General features: G+C 42.2%; 1 protein-coding gene and 1 pseudogene across 1 annotated transcript in view; one reads left to right on the top strand and one right to left on the bottom strand.

The window, feature by feature from the left end:
- ADAMTS3 (ADAM metallopeptidase with thrombospondin type 1 motif 3) overlaps positions 1-26225 on the top strand; it is a 279671-nt gene that overhangs the window by 69226 nt on the left and 184220 nt on the right. The gene's annotated exons all lie outside the window — the stretch shown is intronic.
- On the bottom strand, positions 18752-20944 carry LOC130847969 (FYVE, RhoGEF and PH domain-containing protein 1-like; annotated as a pseudogene).

Raw genomic sequence — 26225 nt, 5'->3', positions numbered from 1 at the left:
ATATCTGTCTTCTAAGCATATTTCTGAGTATACAGTCAACCCTCTATATCCATAAGATCTGTGGATCCAACCAACTGTGAATAGAAAATATTCTAAAAAAGTCTGAAAACTTCCAAAAAGCAAAAGTTGACTTTGCCATGTGCTGACAACTATTGACATAGCATTTACATTGAAGTTACAGCTATTTACATAGCATTTACATTGTGGTAGGTATTATAAGTAGTCTAGAGATAATTATTCACCTCTGTAAGGGAGGATGTGTGTAGGTTATATGCAGCCTACATTTTATATAAGGGACTTGAGCATCCTCAGATTTTGGTATCCATGCGGGGGCCCTGGAATCAATCCCCCTCAGATGCCAAGGGGTAACTCTACATGCATACACTTCAGGCATAATTTTTACCTTTCTGGGAAAAATGAACACAATTTTGTATTCATTCATCCACTAGAGGGGGCAAGAGTGCTAACTTGTTATGTATGTAATGATTGATGAGTAGGGTTTAAATTATGTGATTATAGAATGATTTATAATTATATGTATGTACTGTAGGATATTGTATATGGAAAATTCTGAACAATTATCTGATGGTTATTCCTGGTAAGAAAGATGCTGTGCTATCTTCTTATTGAAACCTGAGAGACTGCTTCCCCCCACCCAGGTATGAAAAATAGATGAGGTATAGTTTAACTTAAAAGTGTTACTGGCAGTTGAAGGGAGGGTTCAGGTGATGTGGATTGGCAAAATTATCAGTAATCCAAGTCAGGAAGCTTCAAATTCGAGTCTCAAGTTTGTTTGTTTGAATACATGCAGATTTTAACATTATTAGTTTAACTTTCTTATGATCTGTTTAATGCAGTGATGTCTGAAAGGCATGATATGACTTCCCTAAGTCATTAAAGCCTTAAAGGAAAGTATTATATGCCTTTTTTTTTTGGCAGTGCTTTTATTAATCATTATTTCTTACTCCAGATCTGTCATTTAAATATGGCTAGATATGGAGACTTCCTTAAAATACATGACATATCTAGCTCCTCACTTATATAATTGCCATGTGGGTAATTTATAGTAAAAATTATGAAGTACTTTTATGAAAAAATTAAAACTGTGAACTGTGAAATAATTATATAATATTTGCTATTAAAGTATTCGTATTTGAAAATAAATTTTGGCTATTGTCCTGATTTATTGTTCCTTGAGACTCCTATAAACTTTGGATGATGATGACTGTGAACAAAATTAGAAATTTCGTGAGCATCATAACCATGTTATTTGCGAAGCTTTGCCAACCAGATTCTTATCTGTATGCTGTGTGTATTTTTTCATTGAGTTAAGAGCTTGTAAATGAGATGATCTAAAATAGTTTATCATTTGACTATTTTTAGATACAATGAAGACTTTTCTTGAGCTCTACAGAAAGAGATTTTTTTTCCAAACTCTGAAAATCTCTGAAGGATTAATGAAATAATATATCTTTACATGATTCTGATTTTGAGAATGTATGGCTGTTGGGACAAAATGGGCCAGGCATCATGGTCTCCTTTGTTCTGATAATACAGGCCATGTGATGTTGGGATATAGCTACATCTCCTGGAACATTAGGATGTAGTTGGACTGCAGGGTTGCTATGGAGTGGTAGCCACTGAGGATACAAAGATGGGTCACTAGTTGTTTCTTCAAGGATGATAGTCCAGTGGGAGCGCTGTACAAGTAAGCAGACAATTATAATGAGATGTGGTGAGGGCGGTAATAAAGTGATGCAAACTCGCTACTATGGCATCACCTAAAGGGAGACCATCTTCGTCTGGGACACATGCCATGAAGATGCTTCAGAGGAGGTAAGGCTTGAACATAAAGGACAAGTAGGTAAAGAATTTAGAGAGCTGGAAGGAAGTGAAAATTTTAAGCAGAAGAAATAGCATGGGTCAAGTCATGGTGGAAGAGGATAATATGACTCTTTTCAATTGTAAGAATATAGAGTTCAGATAGGATAATGCAGGAAAATAAGTTGGAGATCTCCAGTGGGGCTGACACCGGTGTATCCTTGAGTATATATGAATAAGTTCGGAACTTATGTCAATAATAGGAAGCCATTCATTGCTTTTATATAAGGAGTGATATGACCTTGTGTTTAAGGAGAATCACTGGCTCAGCACTGGGAGAAGTCAGCAACAGATTCAGTGAGAAGTAATGTGGCCTGAGATAAGGCTGTGGAGTAACATTTTGAGATGGTGGTCATCAGAATCCAGGGGTTCCTAGGTATAGGATTAACAGGAAGGAGTGAAATCCAGAGGTTTGTAGAAGTTTGAATCTGCTGACCGGACAATTGGAAATTGGACCTGAAGAGGCTGAAGGAGGGTGACTGTGTGGAAAAGAGAGGAGAGGAGCAAGCTTTTTTGAGGGGACTTGAGCTGGGAATAAAGATGAAAACAAAATGAAACACAACTTTGAAACGATGTTTGAGTACTTTTAATGTACCAGGGATACAGTAATGTTTTTAACGTATTTAATTTTCTCAGTATTCCCTGGAGGTAGTACCATCTGTAATTGACAAATGATGAAGGAGGTTCAGAGAGGTCACATAGCCAACCTCAGATCACAAAGCTGAAAGTGCTTTAATTTGGAATTGAGTCTAGGTCTGTCTGACCCTGAAGTATAACCTTTTCCCACTCTATTACTTTGGGGATCATCACAGACAGCTATAATTGAATTAATGAGTATACATGAAAATGTTCTGGAAGAGGCCAAGGACAGAACTTAGGCAAGTAAATTGGACTAAATGGAACCCACCAGGGATATATAAACGATGCAGCCAGAGAGGTGGGAGGGTAACTAGAAAAAGCATTGCATTCAAGATAAAATCATTAGAACCATCATTCAAGGCTTTTATTCTCTCTCTCACCCCCTATCCTGTCCACCAGCAAATTCTGTTGGCTCTGCCTTCAGACTATATCCAGAATCTGACCATGTCTTCCTATCCAAGCTGCTCAAATTTCCTGTGTTCTAACAGGATTTCCTGCATCTCTTCCTGTTCCCTTAGCATCTTTTCTCCACCCAGCAGTCAGACCAGTCCTTTTAAAATGTAGATTAGGTTGTCACTTCTCTGCTCGGAACCATCCCCTGGTCTTCCTTGTCAATCAGAATATAATCTAAACTACTGCTGTTCACAAGGCAGCCAAGACTGCCAACAGGCTACCTCTACATCCTCCCCCAGGCCACATTCCAGCCACAAGCCAAGTATGCTCTCTTTCTGGACCTTTCCATTGATTGCCTGCCTGAAACACTTTCCCAGCAGATCTCTGTCACCCTATGAGAGAGACCTTTCCCAACCAACCTGTCTGAAATAGCACCTTCCATTATCATATTCCACTTCTTTGTTGTCTTTTCCTTCATTGAAATTTTCATCACTGGATGTATTAAACTTGTTTATTTGCTTTGTGTGAATTGCCACTAGAATCTCCACTCATGCCCACACTTCTTGAAGGGAGAGATTTTGCCTTTTTTAGTTGACTCTTATCTCCCCAAGATCTAGAATATAGTAAATACTCAACACATATTTGGATGGATGAATGCAGCCAGACTGGCTTTTGAGAACAGGTACATCAGATCATCCTCCCTCTATACACCCCCCCCCCCCATTTAAACTTCCCACCCCAGTAGTCTCCCACTACTGTCAGAATAAAATCCAGACTTCTTCCCGTGGTCTCCAGGCCTCCCATGGTCTGGAATTTGGCTGAGACTGACCCCTCGTCTTGCCACTTCTCCCTGGTTGACTACATTCCAGCCACGTTGGCCTTCTTGTTCTTCCTGGAACTTGCTAAGCTCCTTTCTTCCCCTTGCTGCTCCCTCTGCCGGCTGCTCCTTCTACATGATTGGCTCCTTTTGATCTTTCAGATCTTTGCTCAAGTATCACTTCTGCAAAATAGCCTCCGTAGGCTACCCTCTCTTAAAACAGTCCTCCCAATGCTTGCACCTCCAACCCCACCTCTTCCCAAGACTCGACTAACTCTGACCATTGCCATTGTCACTGAGTAAGCAATATTGCTCATTTATTTACTTGTTAGTATTCTTTCTCTCAAGCCAGGTTGTAAACTTCATGAGGATGGGGCCTTTTTCTGTCCTGTTTGCCATCATATTCCCATCACCTAGAAGGGAGTGCTTGGATTCTCTTAGAAGCGCAATACTTAGAGGATAAATGAATGAAATACTTCTGCCACTCCTCTGAGGGTAGCTCACTGTTACTGTGAGTACTTGAATCCTCTTTTGGTGACACACAGTTTAAATAAATACCTAAAACTTCTAGGATGAAGGTTATACAGTTGGAACATTCAGTAACGAGACTGCCTTTCAAACTGGCTCATGGAATTCCGGTACGTTACTTTATAAAGATTCTTTTTGCAAATTCTTGGGAACCCAAATCTTTCAAACTGTCACAATGTAATTTTATTTTTAGCTGTTGCCAAAAGTGTTTTACTGAATTAGTTTGCTAGTTCTTCAAGGAGACTGAGTACCAAATTCTCTCTTGTATCTCCAGCATCTTACCCAGAGTTCAACACAGAGCAGATGTAGATGTTCAATAAATGTTTATCAATGGTAATTTTAAAACTTTACATTTAAAAACTTAGAATTTCCTGTAGAATATTTCCAGCGTGTTTAGGTTTCAGAATTGAGCCTTCCTCCACCATCTCTAAGAAGCTTAACCTTTAAGAAATGTTTAGTTACTGACAAACTGTAGAAGAGGAATGAAGGAGTGCCATCCCATACTAAATTTAAATTCTGTCCACCATGCTAGAGAAACAGAGGGCACCTATAATCATATAGTCACCGACTGTAAACTCCCTATTTGGATGAGGTCGGGGTGGAGGCACGGAAAGGCCCTGTGGCCCAGCATCTTTCTTTACTCTTATTTTCTTTCTGATAAAACAGCCAGTGTTCAGTGTGGCTCCAAACGTTTTGGTTTGGGGATTAAAAAAGTGAGCAGCAGGTAACTGTGACGCAGGTTTTGCACAGTCACTGAGCTGCACACACCTTAAGCCAACAGAACCAGTGAAAGGTGGCAGTGTCTGAACTGAATCTGTGCTTTTTCGTTGGAGCAGCACCTTTTCAATAAAAGCACGTTTATGCCGACTCCTTAAGAAGTTTAGACTGGAGGGTTGTCTCCAGAAACTTGCCCCCCTTCTGCCAAGCCCCATTTGTTTGTCTTGGCAGCCTGGCTGTGTCTGCTTGGCTGGTGCTCATGCCGGGATGTTAAATTGATGAAACACAGAGCTCTTGATCCTTTTCAGTGAGGCTTCTATTTGGTTCATGGCAGGGTAGAGCTCTTTGCTGCTAGCCACCTGTGACTGGCCAAGTGAAAAAAAAAAAATAGATGCAGAGACGTGGAAGAGGAAATTTTTGTTTAAAAAAAAATCTCACCAAATGCTTCATTTATTTGTTTGTTTGTCTGTTTTAATCTCCAAAATAGATTTAAAAACACTGAAACAGAAAGTAAGAAAAAAAATCACCTAAACCCCTCCACTATTTCTGGACAGAGGCTATGGAGCATGGATACTCTTGTTGTTAGAGATTTGGGGACCTGTGAGAAGATACTGCATTCTTTTTCTCTGGTCTGGATAGGATGTTTTTCTTCAATGCAATGTATGACGCTACTTGGTATAAATGTTAAAGTATATGTAACTTGACAAAAATATGAAGGGATTTGGCCTTTTGAGAATTTGGCGTTTCAGAGCTATGGCCCAACTATACCTGTGTAAAATGCAACATGTTTGTTTGGTGTGCTTGGGATTAGGTTGCCTTTAGTCTTCACGACTATTCATTGTTCCAGAAGCTGTGGGCCATGACTAGACCTGTTAGAACAAACAGCACAGAAAGGAAACAAGTATAAATCATCTCTCCGGTTTATGTTTCTCAAGAGGGATTTGTAATATTGCTTCAGTTGTTACAGGTGTTGATAGTCCCCTGAGGTTGGTGACTTTATCAATCCCTCACTCTATTCAGGCTTTTGCTCAAACCTCCCACCTCTCAGAAGAGTGGAAACAGCAGGCCTCCCATGCCAATCACTCTTTAAACACCTCCTTGCTTTATTTTTTCATAACAGTTATGATTCGTAGTTACATTTTTTTTATATCATCTCAATTGCATTGTGAGTTCTGTGAGGACAGGGATTATTTTCTTACTTACTGCTTAACCCTCAGTGCTCAGAAGAGAATACAAGATACAGTAAGTGCATGATAAATCTGTGTTGAATGACTGAATAAATAAGAAAAGTAAAGGAGCAATAAAGGTTGAAGTAGAGGGCTTCCCTGGTGGCGCAGTGGTTAAGAATCCACCTGCTAATGCAGGGGACATGGGTTTGATCCCTGCTCCAGGAAGATCCCACATGCCACAGTGCAACTGGGCCTGTGTGCCACAGCTATTGAGCCCGTGTGCTGCAACTGCTGAAGCCCACGCACCAAGAGCCCATGCTCTGCAACAAGAGAAGCCACAGCAATGAGGAGCCCGTGCACCACAATGAAGAGTAGCCCCTTCTTGCCACAACTAGAAAGCCCTTGTGCAGCAATGAAGACCCAACACAGCCAATAAATAAATAAGTAAATAAATAAATAAATTTATTTTTTAAAAAAAGGATGAGGTAGAGAAGGGAAATAAGGACTGTTTCCTAGATAATGTCATTCAGCATGTCACTAGTTCAACCAGGACAGGCCAGTTTATCAATCTTGCACAAGTGAAATATTTACAAGTACTTTTAATAAAACTTTGAGGGGAAACTGGATTGCGTGTATCAAACATATCACTTAACCCAAGTAAATGGGATTATTAAGTCAGCCAAAGATCAGAGAATATGAAAACATTTCATTGCTTGGTTGAACTGAAGGATTGAGCAGAGAAATTAGATTTGTCTGAATCAAGCTGTTAAAAGAGTATGAGTTTGGAACTTTTACCATTGGTGGTAAGAGTACATTTGAAATTCACTTGCCTACAAGACGGTCTCTTTTAAAGGGGGTAGGTTTATCAATTTCAGAATGTCTATGAGTTGCATATACCCATTTTCTGAGTATAGTAGCATTTATGTGCTGCTGTAGCACATGTTGCCACAAACAGATGGAATTGACAGAAGAAAATCTCTCCTGTCTACTAAAGAAAGATGTTCAGAGGGGATGTTTGATGAATAACAGATGGCATGAGAAGTAGCCTGTCTAATTAAGATTGGCGAATTAGTGAGCACCCTATAATTAACTTCCACTGTAGATCCACTTTTTATATGATTCAAATAATTGTATTTCATATTTTCTATTTCATATTTTTATATATTAACTTTTACCATGAAGATTTATCTGTTTTGTTTTACTGTCTTCCCTAATGGTTATATCATATTTCATCAAATTGATGTGTTAGAGCGAGACTGTATTGAGAGCAAGGCTCTCCTGTGTTAGTTAGCGATGTGCCTGGCATGTAGAACATGTTCAACTTGTGACTGTTGATTTTAATTGAATATTCCAAATTTGTTTAGCCTTTGCTTTATGACAAGACATTTAGCTTCTTTCTGGTCAGTCATTTCGTAGGTAATGATGTGGTGACTCTCTGAGTGCTTGTGGCTTAATGATTCTTTTGACTCGTGGTCTTATAATGAATTCTCACAGGAAGATTTCTCAGTCAAAGCTTGTGAACGTTTTTATCGCTCTTGATTGTGAATGGGTGACATCATTTTATAATAATGCTTTCCGGGTTTGAATATTCCTTTGGTTTTATAAAGTAAGCAAGGTATTTTTTATCTTATCTTGCATTAGTAATAGCAATTTCTTCTTTCTGACACATTAGAGTTAAAAGAAGTATTCTCCAAATTTAGATATAGGTTAACAACTTATTTTAATCTTCTTTTTATTTCTAAGCCTGTTTTCTGTATGATTATAACACATTTATGGCTTTTATTAATATATGATTTTGTTATAAATTACGCATCTCATTAATTTTTCAAGGAATTGATAGATCTTTGAGTTTGGACACTAGTTAATTATTGTTGCTAACTTAATTTTTTAAAATCTTTCTTCACTTGAGATCTCTAAAACTTTGGCATTCCTAAAGTTCTTTTTTTTCTCTCAGTTTTTTGAAATTCTGGTGCCTTTTGAAGTTGTTTCAAATTGTTAACACACACATATTCATATGCTATATGATACATAATTATCAATCCTTCCACAGCTTGGTTACTCTATAAAGGAGCAAGATAAACTAGAAAATCCATCTTGAGCAGCTCTAATAAACAAGAAAAGAAATCTGTTACTATTTAAGATCACCATATCTGGTTAAAAATTAGCTAATGACCAGTAAAAAAGAATAAGGGAGATACTCTTGATACTTAACTTTTTGTTTTTTGACTCTGTTTATTGATACTAGGATGATAACTATTAGTAATAATAAGTATAATTTGAGATTTTTATATGTGCAAGACACTAGATTTCTTGTCCATTTTCTTATTTACTCCTTTTATTATCTCCTCACAGATAATGAAACTGAAGTTTTGAGAAGTTAACTAAAACTTTTTCTAGAGGTGGACACAATGTCCACCTGTCAGACTTGGGTCTGTCTAACTTTAAAAGTCCATTTTTTAAATCATGATGCTTTGCTAAATACGTTGGTTTTGATCATTTGCATTTATCCCTAAGTATTTCTTTTCAAAAGTATTTCTGACTGTGGATTTGTATGACCATCTCAGAGTTGAAATATTAAGTGAATAGATTTTAAATTTTTATCCAAAATGTTCTTGATGACCAGGTATTCATATACCTGGGAAAACCATCTTTCAATATCTGCACAGTTACTAGTTCTCTTTAAACTTTACCCCAGGTTTCAATCTGTTCTCTAATCCTAGGCTTCTTCCTTAAACAGAATCCTCATCCTTCATCAAACTCCAAACTTAAGCAAATTAAAATGGATTCTGGTCCTGAGCATTTGTAATACATTCATTATCTAATAGTAGTTTTTATATTTAATGGTTTTCAGTGTGTGAAACACCTCTGAAAATTTAAATGGACTTTTTGTATACAGAGCTGTGTTTCATTAGCATTTTTCATTAATATTTCCTATGTTCTGCCAGTTTTTGGCAATTGATGCCCTATGGACAGTACACAAAGCGAGCCTGAAAACATTGCATCATCTGTGGTCACCAGTTTCCATTAGAATATTTAAGTGTTCTTTCAAGGTCCTTGTTACATTCCGCCCTACTCTTACTGAAAATGGTGTGGCACATATAAGCAGAAACCCTTTCTGGTATCTAGAGTTAGTCACTAAGTACCTATCTGTAATCACGAACGTTATTTACTTTAGAAGTTCTTAACCTGGGGACCATGGAGAGGGCTTCAGGGTATCTTAGAAAAGCCTGGAGTATGAAAAAGAAAGTGTCATAGGACCATTTAAAAAAGAGTTCATAGTTTTCATCATTCATTTAGTTATTCATTGAATCATCATCCACTCAAATTCCACAAAAGAAAACTAGATCGAAAGAAAGTTATAAAACGTTTATATTCTCAAAACCCCATCTTGCATTTATTTAACCACTTACACCTTAGTATCAGACCTTTTAGATACCTATTTTGACCATATTTTCTGTTCCTGTTCTTTTGTCAGTTTCCTACACTTAACTCTAAGCATTCTTTTGACTGCTACTGTTTTTGTTTTCAAGGCAAGGAGGGCATGGACATTTGGTCTGTGCCTGGTGTTTTGTTTGTGTGTTTTTTTTTTTTTTAAGCTCTTTATTGGAGTATAATTGCTTTATACTGTTTTTTTTTTTAAGCTCTTTATTGGAGTATGATTGCTTTATACTGTTGTGCCAGCTTCAGTTGCACTTATGCAACTAGAGACAACTTCAGAGAGAGGGAAAAAGAGAGAGAGAGAGATGCATGGGGTGGGTGGCGAGAAAGAGAGACTGATTGACTATAATTTGGAGAACGGAGGAATGATTGGCTGGTGTGAACTTGAATATTTGAAACCCTTTATTTTAGTGATGTACATTCTAGTAGTCTTTTTTTTTTTTAATTTTATTTATTTATTTATTTATTTATTTATTTATTTATTTATTATTTTTTGGGGGGTACACCAAGTTCAATCATCTGTTTTTATACACATATCCCCATATTCCCTCCCTCCCTCGACTCCCCCCCACCCTCCCTCGACTCTCCGCCACCCTCCCTGTCCCAGTCCCCTAAGGCATCTTCCATCCTCGAGTTGAACTCCCTTTGTTATACAACAACTTCCCACTGGCTATCTATTTTACAGTTGGTAGTATATATATGTCTGTGCTACTCTCTCCCTTTGTCTCAGCTTCCCCTTCACCCCCCGCCCCCCCCCCCCCAAACCTCGAGTTCTCCAGTCCATTCTCTGCATCTGCGTCCTTGTTCTTGTCACTGAGTTCATCAGTACCATTTTTAGATTCCATATATGGTGAGTAAGCATACAATATTTGTCTTTCTCTTTCTGACTTACTTCACTCTGTATGACAGACTCTACATCTATCCACCTCATTACATATAGCTCCATCTCATCCCTTTTTATAGCTAAGTAATATTCCATTGTATATATATGCCACATCTTCTTTATCCATTCATTTGTTGATGGGCATTTAGGTTGCTTCCATGTCCTGGCTATTGTAAATAGTACTGCAATAAACATTATGGTACATGTTTCTTTGGGGATTGTGGTTTTCTTTGGGTATACGCCCAGTAGTGGGATTACTGGATCATATGGAAGTTCTATTTGTAGTTTTTTAAGGAACCTCCAAACTGTTTTCCATGGTGGCTGTACCAACTTACATTCCCACCAACAGTGCAGGAGAGTTTCCTTTTCTCCACACCCTCTCCAACATTTGTTGTTTCCAAATTTTGTGATGATGGCCATTCTGATAGGTGTGAGATGATACCTCCTTGTGGCTTTGACTTGCATTTCTCTGATACATTCTAGTAATCTTAAACACTGCCCTAGGATTCCCTCATCCCTCCTGACAGTAAGAAAATGAATTTATCAGTTTCTTTTCTTCTCATCGCCATGAAAGCCACTGCCTCCACCTCCACATATTACCAGCCTTGAACTCACTCGATTAAAGCTCTGCCCTCTTGTCAATCTGGGATAGACTTTAGTAGCTGAAGTGACTAAAGACACAGTCAGTCATTGCCAGGGACTCCCTGTCGTTTGTGGATCCTCACTCTCCACTTTGTATCCTCTCTCCCAAAGATGAGTCACTGTCTTTCTTACAATTGTCTAACAGAGAGAATGAGTTTATTTCATGAATGTAAAAGTAGAGAGAGTATGAAAGAAGGACATGAAATGTGCTGTGTGTTTTAAGGATAAGTGTTGGTTTTGAATCAGTCTTTCATGATTCCGAGAGAAGACAGTACTAGATAGTCATGAGCAACCAGGCTGTGGGATCTGTTTCTCTTAGACCCGCCACTGCTTGGCTGTGTCATCTTTACAACTCAGGGTAAAGTGGAATAGTCGTGTGCCTCCAGACTGGGGATAGAGCAGGCAACGTAGTCAGCATGTAATAAGTCCTCAATAAATATTGTTTGTTTATTGGTGACATGGAAGCATCTTTTGACGTCTCCTGGTTTTAGTGACTTATCTAGGAACTACTGTGTGCCATTTAAAGCAAAACAACCACTTCTATTTAAGAAAACATCCAACAATCTATATTAACTAATTCCAAAAGCATGTAACATCTAATTTGGAGTAGCTCTCATTCCTGTCTTCCTGCCTAGATCCCTGATCACTGAGCATTCCAAACCTATTAAAAAGAAAATTGGTTTTGTTCCCTTATATTGCAAATGAATGAGTGTTATTAACTGTTGTGCATGTGTTTAATGATTTTCAGCCTGTAAAATTAAATGATTTGCCTCTAATCTTTGCTGTGTTCTGCCAGTTTCTTGTAAGTAATGCCTATCAACAGTGAGCAAGCAGAGCCTGATAAAATTCACTCACTAATGTAGAACATTTCAGGTTACTAGAGAAAGCGTCCTTCATTTATTAATTTTTGTTGTTCAGTATAAATGTAGCTCATCTTGATTTCATTTTGCATTTAGAAGTGCTAAAACGACTTTAAACATATTGTAGAAGGAGAAAAAATGCGCACACCCGTACAACTCAAAGATCTCTACTATTTACATTTTGGGTAATTTCCTTTCATGGTTATTTCTAGCATTTAAGATGGTTACTGGAGTTCCAATACATGACATTTTGAATACATTCACTCGAGTAAGTTTCTCAAGGACTTTCTTCTGTGTTTTGATCCTTTGAACTTCCTCCCTGTGTTGGCTTGGAGCACTACACAGGGAGTTCTCTGTTTAAAAGCAGAGCAAGTGAAGAAGTAAATATACAAGTATAAGTAATGAACCAACCATACAAGAGGAGCCTACCATTCTAAGCAGCATGTATGAAGAAAATGCACATTTTGTCCACAGTGCCTCTCCTGGTGGTGGCATGATAGGGATAAGTGTGTGCCTTTTGTAAGTGAATTATCAGCATTTTCAGCAGATTTGGCTACTTCTAAAAATCACTTAGAAATGATTTAAAATATATTTCTCTTTAGCTGTAGGATATAGTGGATCTTTAAGCAACTCACTGTGGACATTGCTTGTTGCTGGGTAGACTCAGGTTTTGTGGGTCTGAAACGTATAAAATTAGGTACAATATTGACTATTTGTTTGGCATGAGAAAAAAACCCCTAAAAATTATAAACTTGATAAAGCTGACAAATATTACTAACATTTCAAAATCCAGAAGAAGCATAATGTTTTTATTAAGTGACTGCTTGACATATTTCTATGTTTTTCCCTCCATTTTTTGGTTCCCAAACTTTAATTGCCTCTTTATTTATCGAGGATTTTGCAATATCATTTTTGTAGAGAATATGGAAAGTTGTCAGATTTTCTTTTAGTGTGGTTGACCAGAAGTAGTATTTTGTTAATGAGAAGTGAGATGCACGCAGCAGGTGCGTGCAGTCATCTTTATTGTTTGTAGTACTGCCGTTGTGCCTTACAAAGGAATTCTGATAAATTCAATCTCATACATTTCTCATCATAGGAGGAAAAATCAGTACAGAGTGTTGAAAATTACATATATGTTGAGTTATCAAGTATATTTCTGATGGATGAATTTCCATTTTGAGCAGGCACTGATGAATATCCGTTCCTTCTCTTAATATTTTACACATCTGAGGGTTGGGAGAATTTTCCACGGTCCAGATTCTGTCTTCATACATTTCAAACCCTGTTTCTCCTCCACTATTCATACGTATCCAGGCCAAGCACCGTTTACTGTTTCTATGTTTGTTTCATCCTTCTGGTGCTGTTAACACCCCTCTATTGGTCTTACTCAATCTATTATATTTTATTAAGGTAATTTTAAAACTAAAGTGATATTATCTAGGACAAAGCCTACTGACTAATAAGAACAACAGTAATAGCAGCTAGGAAGTGTCAAGTCTATGTGTCAAGCTTGTGCTGAGGCGCTGAGCCAGCAATCTTTGAAGCAGTTCTCTAGGGTGATTGCTGTACTGATCCCGGTTTTACAGATGAGAACACTGAACTTGGAATTTCTACTCAGGTCTGACAGACTCCAAAGCTTGTGTTCCAAACCATCACAAACCTTTCCAGCGATTTACACTTGTGATGGGGTGGTTTGAATCCAAACATGACCTCACATTTACATTAGTATGAGTATATTAATAAAATGTTAATAATATAATTACATTAATTCTTACTATATAGAATTATTAGGATAACATTTAATATTTCAGAGTTCTATGCAATAATGTATTACTTTGTAATAAGAAAAGATCCAATATTTAATTCAAAGAATTAGTGCCACAAAATAAAATGGCCAGTCCTTATGAGCTGAAATATAGAATTTACTTATTTTATCAATATTTTAATTCAAAATGCTTTTAATCTTTGTGAATGAACGTAAAATATTATTTTTCCTCATCTTTGTTGTAAAAGTTCAGAAGTGTATCTATACATGTTCCCACCTTTGCCAAGCAAATTGGCAAAGTTAGTATAACCTTAAAGCAAAAATCTGTCTAATTCTTCCTTTTCTCACTGCTGAATGAGAACTTTGATGTTTTTGGAGGAGGGGAGTCTCTCCTTTAACTCCTGAAGCTCAGTTGGTACTTTACTTGAACTTAACTATCATGACAACCATTCCTAATGGGTTTGCTTTCTGATCCTTGTTTTAACACATTTTTTTCATAAGCAAAGGGGAAGAAAACCAAGTGCCGGTCTTAAAAAGACTGTGTATCCTGGGACCATACCACTTTTCATTTGTATTACTTGGTTGTTTGCAAAAGGGTAATTATCTAACCAAAGAAATTTATCTCATTTTAAATGTTTATTAAAGATATTAATATGCAGGGATTCTGGAGCCAGATGCTTGTATTGGATTCCCACCTCCACCACACATTAGCTGTGTTTACCTTTAAGGGATTTAACATTTTTGTGCCTCAGTTTCCTCATTTGTCTGACATGGATAACAAATAGTGCTTATCTGTTGGATTGTTAGGCGACTGGCATTTGTAAGTATATGTAAGTACTTGGAACCCTGAACATTACACACTAAACTCTCAGTAAATCCTAGCTGCTATTTTTAACAGCAGGCAGACTCTGTAGCTACTAGGTGGAATAATTCAAGATGTGTCAGGAATGGTTCTCTGACTACACTCGTTTCTACTACCAAGAGCCATGGGATCTGAAATGATATTATCAAAGATTCATCAGGAACCTCCTAATAAATGCAGATTCTCCTCATAGGGATGATGTCATTATTTATGCATTTTTGGAGTATAATTAACATATTAGTTTCAGGTATACAACAAGATTCCATATTTGTATATCTTGCAAAATGATCTGTTACCATACATAGTTACACTTTTTTTTCTTGTGATGAGAACTTTTAAGATCTACTCTCTTAGCAGCTTTCAAATATGCAATGCAGTATTATTATCTATAGTCACCATGCTGTACATCACATTCCTTTGGCTTATTTACATTATAACTGTAAGTTTGCATCTTTTGAGCCCCTTCACCCATTCGTCCACCTCCAACCCCCTGCCTCTGGCAACCACCAATATGTTCTCTATGAGCTATTTTTCTTCTTTTTTAGATTCCATATATAAGTGAGATTGTTGCAGAAAACTGGTCTGTCGAGAAACCAAGCACCATGCTCGGAGGGCTGGAGAACTCAGGTTTATTAAGCCAGAAGCCCCAGGCAAGCTAACACTCCAAAGTTCTGGGCCCTGAGCTCAGGGTGAGCTTTGCTTTTATAGGGGTCAGTGCACTTGTTTATAGTTAGCATGGGTAGATTGGTTACTTGGTTTACAGAGCACCGAAGTTTCCAAACAGAAACTTACAAGAGCAGGTGCAGAACATTCCATTTTTAGCAAAACATCTTATGGTTACATGGGATTGCTAGGTCATCCTGTTTTTTTGTTTGTTTTTCTTGGCCCAGCAAGCATATTTTACAAAAGCAGAACATCATGGAGTTATTTTTAGCTGAGTGCAAGTTTCTAATTTTCCTCTTCAATCCCCCCTCTTGATGCCCCTTAAGTCTTATAAGACATCAGCCTCTTGATCTTCTAAGCCCAGGGGATGATAACCTCTTAGGGCGAGGAGGTGTGTATTGGCCCTCCTATCCACGGTGGCCTCAGCTAGGCTGGAAACTACCCTCATGAATAAGGGCAAGAGGCAAGGTAAAAGGAGACAGGTCCCAAGGAGGAGTAGGACTATTCCCACAAGAGTTTTGAATCCCGCTAGGTAAGAAAACCAACCCCCAAATGGCTTTCCGGGATTCCATCCCTTCCAAGTCTGGACTGGGACATGAGCTATTTTAGTCATCTTATCGGTTATTTCTTCTATAACCTTGCCCTTATCATCTATCTGTAGGCAGCAGTTACTGAGATTGAACTTCCCACAGACGCTCCCCCCTCTGCAGCCAGTAAGTAATGTAGGGCCAGGCAATTATGATAAATAGCATTATGCATCCTGGTTTGTTGTCCTGCCAACAAATTAAGAGCCTTGGCCGTTTCATTAGTAATGATTTCAACCACTGCCTGGAGCCGGATAATTCTGTTAGGCACGTAAACTGGGGTTCAGTAGCCCCAGGACCCATCTTCTGCCCAAGTGGCTGGCGCATAATATTGGATTATGCGTTCAGGAGGCCACTCATCATGTTTCCAGTTTCCAATCTGTAGACACCTGCGCTTCCTGGTGAGGGCTCTGCCTTCATAAACTGGGACCCCTAATGATTCACCTTGGGCTAAGGGAAGTAGGAAAAAGGAGGGGCAGATAGTCCCCAATATGCATGCCCCTGACCAATTGGCTGCAAGACTGAATATGCATTAGTCCCACAAATCCAATATCATCCTTCTGGAGCAGGCCACTGGCCTTCGGTGGACAAATCATTCCATCTGGTCTTTACATTGGGGAAGCTTGCTAAAGGGTGAGGATTAGGCTCTGTATCGTTTGGGCTTCTCCACCAGTCAGAAGTATGAGTAGTTGTATTGTAGTGTTTTTGGCCTAGGCAAGTGAGGTTTCCTCCTGGAATATTGAATAATGGGCCCCACCGCGCCAGGCAGCTCCTGCCGTTTATGGAAGTCTTTAAATGCCAAACCCCGACCCTGGTTTTCTTGAATTCCCCTGAGTTGTTGAAGGGTCTCTGGGGATCTAATTCTTTAGCTTCCCAGGGCCATTGGTCTCCCATATTAGTTCCTCCACACACATAGCAAGAAGTAATCATCAATGTCCGGGCTATGGTTTGCTAGGGCTATGAATCGCTTTTTAGTTCTGACTGAAATAGGTGGAGGACCACTTTCTATCTCTTCATAAAAAGAATGGAAGAGCTTGTGTGTAGAAGCCTGGAGTGGAACAGAAATACTCCGGAAACCCAACACAGCTCCTGGGTCAATACCCTACCCATTGATATAAATACTGATTTTGAGACCATTTTTCCATTTTGAGTCTCCGGGGTTGAAGATAGTGAAACTGACAGGATCCCACACCCCTAGTTTGCAATTGGGGTCAAAGGTTTCTTTTCTTCTTTTTTTTTTTAAATTTATTTATTTATTTTACTGGCTGTGTTGGGTCTTCGTTGCTGCACATGAGCTTTCTCTAGTTGCGGCGAGCGGGGGCCACTCTTCCTTGTGGTGCGTGGGCTCCTCATTGCAGTGGTCTCTCTTGTTGCAGAGCACGGGCTCCAGGCGTGTGGGCTTCAGTAGTTGCTGCACATAGGCTCAATAGTTGTGGCTCATGGGCTCTAGAGCGCAGGCTCAATAGTTGTGGCACACGGGCTTAGTTGCTCCGTGGCATGTGGGATCTTCCTGGGGCAGGGATCGAACCCATGTCCCCTGCATTGGCAGGCAGATTCTTACCCACTGCGCCACCTAGGAAGTCAACAGTTTCTTTCTGAAGGAGAGCTATCTTGCTTTGATTCTCCCAGGTTGCCCATGGGACACAACTCCAGTAAGGGCAATCATAGCAGGTGGATGGGGCTGGGGCCTGTTCACACATATATTTGTCATTGAGTCTATACTCTTGTTCCCGTGACAAGCCCCCACATTTTATAGTTGTCCAGGGGTTCTTGTTAATAGCAGCACACACATCGAAGTGTACTGATACCGGATGTTCTAGATTTGTAATTTGTGTCCGATTGATCAGAAGCCCTCCTTCTTGGTGCTGAACCTCTAGCCAATTCTCTCTGGGGGGGAATTGGGGGTTAAAACAGATATATTGGCCTGCTTGTTGACAAATAGAATAGGTCTTTTTGTTATGTACACAGGTTCCTTGGACCTCTCCTTGGTAGGAGAAGTGAGTATGGTAAAGTAAGGTCCAAGTGACCCCTGACCTGATCTAGTCATGCAGATGCATGGAGTACACGAGGGGTCTATTTTGCTTTCCAATGTACTACAGCTCAATAGGATATAAATCACTACTACACAAAACATTTGATCCCACTTAATAATTCCATTACCTTTGGGTAGATTATAGCCAAAACGACCCCTTGTGTTTAGCCTATAGAAAACATCAAGGCCAGTGGTGCAACCAGTCCCAACAAGGCAGGGTGTCATTGTAACTCTGACTCTCAGATGTCCCTCGCCGAATTCCTCAAGCTTCCGCCGTGCGTAGACCAGTCAGCCCTGGAGTGACTGGAGCAGGGCTGAAGATCTCAGACAGGACTCGGTTGTCTCCGTAGGAAGACCCGAAACGCCAGGTTCAGATGAGTCTTGGCAGTCCAGGTCCTTCTCCCTTCCAGAGGTGCTGCTCTCTTCACCTGGTGTAGTGGATCCACGGGGTGACAACTGTAACTTTAACAGCAGTAGGGGTTGCCAGGATGACTGTATGAGGGCCCGTCCAAACTGGCTGAAGTGGTTCCTTCCTCCAGTCTTTTACCCAAACCTCATCTCCTGGCTGATAGGGATGAACCCAATTGCCCAAGGGAATGGGAGTCCTTTCTAAGGTTTCTCAAGTGATATGGCGGAACACCTTTCCCAGGGCCTGGAGGTGTCGAGACATCTCCAGGTCTGCTAGTTGTCGGGGATCTCCCTTGAGCTTCTCTATCACTGGAGGAGGTCTCCTGTATAAGATCTCAAGGGGAGAATAGCCTGAGGACCTCATGGTGCATCGGGCTTGGAGCAAGGCTAGGGGTAGCATGTTGACCCAAGGTAATTGGGCCTCCTGACAGAGCTTAGCTAGCATAATCTTGAGGGTCTGATTCATGCACTCAACTTTCCCTGAGCTTTGTGGCCTCCAGGATGGACCTCCGGCGCTGGGGTGTTGCCTGCAGGCTGGGCTGCTCCCGGGCACCCCGTGCAAGGCCATGTAGCCGTCAGTGCACACATGATTGGAGCGGTCGTTGTCATAGATGAGGCGGGCCCGGAACACGGAGCACTTCCCACAGACCACATGCCCGCAGGCTTTGCAGTGGTGCCTGCGGGTGGTGATGGAAGTGGAGGGCTCCTGGCAGCGCATGCCCATGGTGACTTCCTTTTCTCGGATGGGCGCAGGTGCCCGCTTCCCAAGATCCACGTTCGGAGAGCTGGGGGGCTGTGTCTTCATCTTTCCTACTTGCGAAGTTCAACAGTTTAAAGGTCTCTAGCGTCTGTTCATGCGTCAGGAGGGTAGAGTTGATGGCCTGGACCAAGTCTTTCTCCTCCTCAGTCCTGGCCTGGAGCTCCACGGAGCACTGCTTTCCTGACACCAGGAAGGTCCAAGGCAAATTGAGGCAGATTTAGCTCCATGCCATCTACATCGATGTGTGCCCTCACGCTAAACTTCTGGCCAAAGAGCCACAGCCTGGGCACACAGTAAAGGAGACGGTCATTGAATAGTATGAGGGATCGGTCTTGAGTGGTCCCGTTCTTTGCTGACAGCTTAAGGATGTGGCCTTCTTTTATGAGCTCTTTTGTGGGGCTGACAGCGTCAGCTTCCTCCTTCTGTACCTCATGGATGAGCACTTTAAACTGGGTGGGTCGCTCTGTCCAGGCGTTAACCAACTCCACGGCCCCATCAAAGTTTTTTTTACATACTTGCCATACATCTTGTGGAAGGATGCCAGCTTCTGTAGGATGTCTCAATGTGTGGGTAATGGTCTCATTCCTCCATGCGCTTCTCTAGCTCAGGCAGCAGGAACTGCTGGTGGAAGCGATAAATGGAGCAGATGTTAGAGAAGATGCCATGGATGGTGTCAGCTGGGAAGGAACTGTGGTTCCAAACTTCTTCCAGCAGCTGGGCACAGAACTCCTGATCCAGGAGATGGAGCCTGGAAACGTAGGCCTTCTCGGTTTGCAGGAGCTCATTGGCAATGTGGATCACCTTCTGCTGCACAGTCAACTCCACAGACTCCTGTATGTCCATCGGGGGCACTGGGATTTCTCTATCCTTCTCATCCTCCTCCTCGTCGTCGTCCTCCTCCAGGTCACTGTCAACCTCCTGCGAGCTGGGCCAGTGGGAGTCAGCCAAAGCAACAGGGACACTGGCTAGGGCAGGGGGCCTGGGGCAGAGGCTGTGGCTGGGAGGGAGGGGGGCCCAGGTTTCCTCGCTGTTGGATGGTGAGCTGATGCTGTCAATGCCGCTGTCCTGATTGGGCACCTTCTCGCTGTCCCGGGGCCCGGGAGCCAGCAGGAAGAAGCAGCGGGAGGCCTCACCCTTGGGGAGCTGGGGCACTGGTGGCTGCAGGGGTGGCTGTGGCAACATGGCTGGCTCTGTGGGACCTGGGCTGGGGCTAGGGGCTGGCCTATCCGAGGTGACAATCACAGGCTCTTTCAAATTTCTCAATCAGTGAGGATACTGCTGCAGAACTGGGGCTGGCCTCTGCCCTAAAGGCCAGGCCCTTGGCTACTCGGGGGTCTGCAGGCAGTGGGAGTGATGGCCGGGTGGAATTGGCTCAGGTGGTGGGGGCATCCGGGGCCTCTGCAGGTAGCTGGGCTTCAGAGGGGCCTGTGGCTTAGGGCCCAGTGCCTGCTTCAGTGGTGAAGGACGCTGGCTGGGGGTTTCAGTGGGAGGGCCTGGGTCTGCGTGAAGTCACTGGGGACCTTCTGGATAGGGTCAAGGCTCTGGCCAGGATCAAGGGACAAACTTTTAACCAGGATCAGTTTCCCTGGTGCAGTCCAGTCTGGGGTTGTGAGCCCTCCAGGTGGTAGGAGAAACTCAGAGTCCAGTGGTGCCGTGTACTGGAGCTGCAGGGCAAGACCTGGGGGCCTGGAGCGACTCCCAGGCTGGTGTCCAAGGATCCAGGAAACTGGGGATCCAAGGGGCTGCTGAGAGCTGAGCCTGATCCCCTGGGCACTGGCAGTCCGGGCTCCAAGGCTCCAGGGTCCGAGTCGGCATAGGCTGGTGGTGTGGCACTGGGGGAGCTGGCGGTTGGGTGTTCGTGCTCAGAAGGCCTGGCGCCCCCTGGGGCTCAGTGGCCATGCATGGGCCGGGCCCGGGCATGGGGCCCGGGCTACCCACTCGGCTCCAGCTCCTGGGGTAGAGGTGCGGGCCGGGGAGGCCCGGTGCCCAGTAGAGCAGCGGCCTCAGTCTTGGGGGGCAGGGCTGCAGGCTCAGCCACACTGCGGAGACTCGAGCCCCCGTCTCGGGCCCAGGCCAGCAGCCGTGGCAGCGGCGGCAGTATCAGCAGCAGCCGTGGTTACCGGCGCTGCAGTGCCAGGCATCGCCGGCCCGGGTCCCATGCAGGGAGTGGGCTCAGCAGGGCCAGGGGCTGCTGGGGAGCGCTGTCTATGTGGCAGCTGCTAGATGAGGGTCAGGTGGTTGTGCTCCGCGCAGGTGGTCTCGTGAGTGGTGAGCCACTTCCGTGGCCCTGGGGCAAGCGGTCGGTCTATTCTGAGTGCGGGGTCTCTTCTTTCTCCCCAAATGGGAATAGATCTGGGCTCTCCTGGCTGGTCGGAAAAGGTTCTTCCTCCCACTGCAGCGGAGGCTGGGGGGCAGAGAGGGGGAGAGAGGGAAGGGGAGGGAGGTACAAATCTGTCTCGCAAAAGGGGCAAGTCTTTCGGGGAAAACCCAATTTCTCAATAAGTTGGCTCACAGAGTCAGCTGACGGAAGGAGAGAGTGAGCCTTAAAATTTTAAGAAAATAATCTTGGCAGAGGGCCCTAGGGCAAAAGGGCCGTTTGGACATACACAATTTCTAAATCAAATCAGTAATCAATTGTCCCCCCACCCCCGTCTATCCCACCCTATGTCAGTGTTGCAAAAACAAACAAGGGTGGGTGCCTCCTCAAAAGAGGAGACCATTCAGGTGCCTGCCTGGCCGTGTCCCTGTGGGGAACTTAGGTGCCTCTTAGCTTTGGCAGGCCAGTGTAAACTTCTGGCCTGGATCTGACTTGCAGGGAGGGACTGGGTCCCCCAGAGACAGACACCGCCCTGAGCCATATGAGGTCACCATGGAACCACAGGTTAGGGCCCACTTGGACTCCGTAGCCACAAAGGCCATGGAGCCACACAATTGCCCTGGAATGAGGACGAACCAGGGTGCTCACTCACACACACATTCAGACCAGAGTTTATCACAGTGCCTCCCCTCTCTGGGAAGGTCCCTAACTTCTTACTGAAGACCGTAGGAGGTGATCAAGCTCCTCTTCCGTCCAGAGACAGGACCTGACTGGGTTCAGTGCCCCAGGGCCTTACCTGATCCTGTGGCCATTCCTGGTGATGGTCTGTCCCTCCAATGAATCTGGTCGGGACCCAGCTGTCCAGAGAGTCAGTGCACCGGTCCGAAAGAGAACCCGGAATACCGTCAGGTGGCACGCCTCCTCGTCCGTCTCGGAGCTCCTTCACTCCGATTCGGCCGAGCCACCAGTCTGGCCGGTGGGTCTGGTGGCTCAAGGGGCTGGTGTGGTTGGAATCACACTGGGGCCTCCAGAAATGTTGCAGAAAATCAGTCCGCCGAGAAACCAAGCACCACACTCGGAGGGTTAGAGAACTCAGGTTTATTAAGCTGGCGGCCCCAGACGAGCTAACGCTCCAAAGTTCTGGGCCCCGTGCTCAGGGTGAGCTTTGCTTTTATAGGGGTCAGTGCACGTGCTTACAGTTAGCATGGGTAGATTGGTTACTTGGTTTACAGAGCACCGAAGTTTCCAAACAGAAACTTACAAGAGCAGGTGCAGAACATTCCATTTTTAGCAAAACATCTTATGGTTACATGGGATTGCTAGGTCATCCTGTTTTTTTGTTTGTTTTTCTCAGCGCAGCAAGCATACTTTACAAAAGCAGAGCAAACATGGAGTTATTTTTAGCTGAGTGCAAGTTTCTAATTTTCCTCTTCAAGATCATACAGTGGTATCTGACAGTCGCTGCCTGTTTTCTTTAGAATGTTAGTAGGTAGTAATAAAAATGAAATGATTAAATGTAGTAAAATGAAGCAAAGGTTTGTAGTCAAATATGTTTAAGCAGCATTTGGTTAAGCACCCAGGTTTCTTTTACAGTAAGACTCTTCAGATCTTTTGATATACAAATGTAATAGCAAATTTCTAAGTAAAGTCAAAGTACATAGTAAAGGATTCAGGGTCATTTCTCACTCCCCTGGCCCCTCCCCGACCTTTCAAGACCATTCTTCATGTTTAGTGTTCTTTGAGGTAAAATCTATTACACTGCTTAGGAGATCATCAGCTTGAAACCTGGTAGAACACTATTTGGCAATTTGACATGGGCAAGGAGTTGCAACTGAAATAGTGGTTTCAGGTTGTGGAAGAGGCTCTGAAGGAGGTGGTGGGAGGCAAGGGAACCTGTCTCATTTGGTAGTAGTGTGTGGCTAAGACCAATATGCTAAAGAGACCCCATCAGCTCTGATGCATAAGAGTGGCTCAAGTCTACATGTGTGTTATGAGAACTGTATGGCCCCAGACCAGTACTGAATTTGATTTGTTAAGAAATTTAGTTGAAAGATAGAGGCTGTTTGCTGAGGTAGTTTGAAAAGGAGGGTCTTACTGGCTGATGGACTGTGTGCTAACGTGCTGTTTCCTGGTCAGGTATGGCAGCTCAAGCAAACAGTTTCATTTGGAAGCAATTTGAAATGTAAAATACCTGAGTTCTAGCTTGTAGTTTCTGAAGGTAATTGGAACAATTTTGTTTATGAGAAGGAAAAAGAAAGATCAGTTTTATGGAAATAATAATACCCCAAATATGTTCATTGACTGGTATACAAACTATGACTATGTTTACTTATATTACATTATATTCTGTTAATTATATTAATACAGAAAATATAATATGTTGTAGATGATACTTTGCAGAAGATAAAGTTTATAGCTGGCCAATACTTTTTAAGATTTCAAAACACATGCTTTTATTTTTGTGATCAGTTTCTGTTTTTATAAACGTGATTTCTTGAAAAGGAAACACCCCTTAAACTTTAAAAATATTCTTTTACTCTTTAAAACCTCCAATAGTGCCACATTTACATATGAACATAATGGGTGCATTTTATTTCCTTCAACATGTGTAATTTATTTATAAAAAATATTTTCAGAAATATATTGGGTTTGGGTTTCATTACTTTGAAATTTTGAAAAATATTTGGAACCAGTTAATGCAACAAACTTTTTCCCCCCAGTATCATTCTATTTCTGTATCTGTAGCTACAGATTTCTGGGTGTGAAAAGTGTTCAATTTACGTCATAAAATAGCACTGGCCTTATTTCTAAATATACTGGCATTAGGATAGGGCTAGCTTTTCCACTAGTGTGTCCACACCTATCTTTTAAATGTTTTGGTTTCATATATTTTCTTTTGATTGCCAATCTAGTTTACTCATGGTTTGCTACCATTTTGGAATCTGCCAGTAAGAAATGACCTCAGACATTATTGAGAAATCTGTGCCATTCTTTTCCCATTATCAACTGTTTTGTTTTTTGTTTTGCCTTTTTTTTTTTTTTCTTCTGACATCTGTTCTGAGTAGCTCAGATTCACTTTAGCCAGGCAATCACTTTGTGCTAAATGCTACTTGACCTTAAAGAATCCGTAGATAGAGCCAGAACTGGGTCAGACTTGATCCTCTCCAGTTTTCAATATCTGGCCAACTTCTCTGGCCAGAATTAGGCTCTGACACTCCTAAAGGTCTGTAGATGATTTCATGAAAAGGTATGCTGTCCTTTCACTTGCCTGCAGTCTCTCTCTTCAGTGAAAATAATGGAAATTGTGTGTTAGTGCTATTTTCTTTTGGAACATCTTATCTGATGTTTCTTTCTTTCTGCCTGTCTTTCTCTCTCCAATCCATCCTTCCTTCCTTCCTTCCTTCCTTCCTTCCTTCCTTCCTTCCTTTCTTCCTTCCTTCCTTCCTCCCTCCCTCCCCCCCTTCCTTCCCTTCCTTCCTTCCTTTCTTTTTTTTTTTTTAATTAAATTTATTTCTTGGCTGTGTTGGATCTTCATTGCTGCACACGGGCTTTCTCCAGTTGCGGCACGCTGGGGATACTCTACATTGTGGTGCATGGGCTTATTGTGATGGGTTCTCTTGTTGCAGAGCATGGGCTCTAGGCGCGTGGGCTTCAGTAGTTGCAGCACATGGGCTCAATAGTTGTGGCTCACGAGCTCTAAAGCGCAGGCTCAATAGTTGTGGCGCAGGGGCTTAGTTTCTCCGCGGCATGTGGGATCTTCCTGGAGCAGGGATCAAACCCGTGTCCGCTGCATTGGCAGGTGGATTCTTAACCACTGCACCACCTAGGAAGCCCTCTTTCTTTCTGTTCACTTTCTCTCTCTCTTCCCTTTCCCTTCCTTCCTCTTTTTATTTCTCTCTCCCCTGCCTCCTCAGCACACTCCTTGTCCTATTCCTCCTATTTCTTCTTTTTCTGAGGGGAGGGATGGATGGAAACATTCATACGCTGTTTTTATCTGTCTGGTCCCTCTTGCTGGCACCCTTCTGAAAGTCTGTGTAGCAAGGCAGGTGAGAGAGATGCTGGTGATGGTCCATAAGCTGGATTGGACTGGTAACGCTGACTAACAGAAGCTTCATGGAGTCTACACTTATGCAGTAGGAGAATATATTCCACAGATTATAGTTCACCATAGACATTCTTAAATGGCATGATCATGGCAGGCCGTAGTGTATTCATGACATTGGCACCATTGAAAGCCTAGGAATAAATTTTCTAAGACAAACTATTTGCTATGTCTACACAGGCATGGTAAAACACCATGGTGTGAAAGAATTCTGCTAAGAACAGCAATTTGGCAATAGTCATATAAGGGATTAAATGTAGGTTTTTGTAGTTTTGATACCTCTTTCACAGACACAATAAGCACATCTCACTTAAAAAACCAAATGGGATGTCTTTTTCTAGTGTAGTGCTTTACCTGCCCTGCCATAGTGCCAAAGCCTGGTCATGTGGCTTCTAAAGCATGTTTATGACCACAAAACTGATTATTTTGTTCAGCACCTCTGTGAAGTGAAAAATATATTGAATAGTTTCCTGGCTGTGGTCATGTGAAGAAAGATGTGGTAACAGCTTTGTCTACCCCTTTTTCAAACCAAACAATATAGCATAATCTTTGAGACAGGCTTGGAGTCATCAAAACCAAGATTATCATGTCATTTTTTTCAGAACAGTGTACTGAGGGCTTAAGAAGGTATGTGAAGCACTATTCTAGCTGGTGAGGACACCACAATGAAAATAAGAGACAAGATTTCCAGGGAGAGATGGATAGTAAACCAATAAACATGTAAGAAAACTCTTAGATTAGCAAAGGTCTAAGTGTGACACAGAA

Source organism: Hippopotamus amphibius, chromosome 3, assembly GCF_030028045.1.
Source record: "Hippopotamus amphibius kiboko isolate mHipAmp2 chromosome 3, mHipAmp2.hap2, whole genome shotgun sequence".
Lineage (NCBI taxonomy): Eukaryota > Metazoa > Chordata > Mammalia > Artiodactyla > Hippopotamidae > Hippopotamus > Hippopotamus amphibius.
The sequence above is the reverse complement of the archived record's forward strand: the minus strand, read 5'-3'. Positions and strand labels throughout refer to the sequence as shown.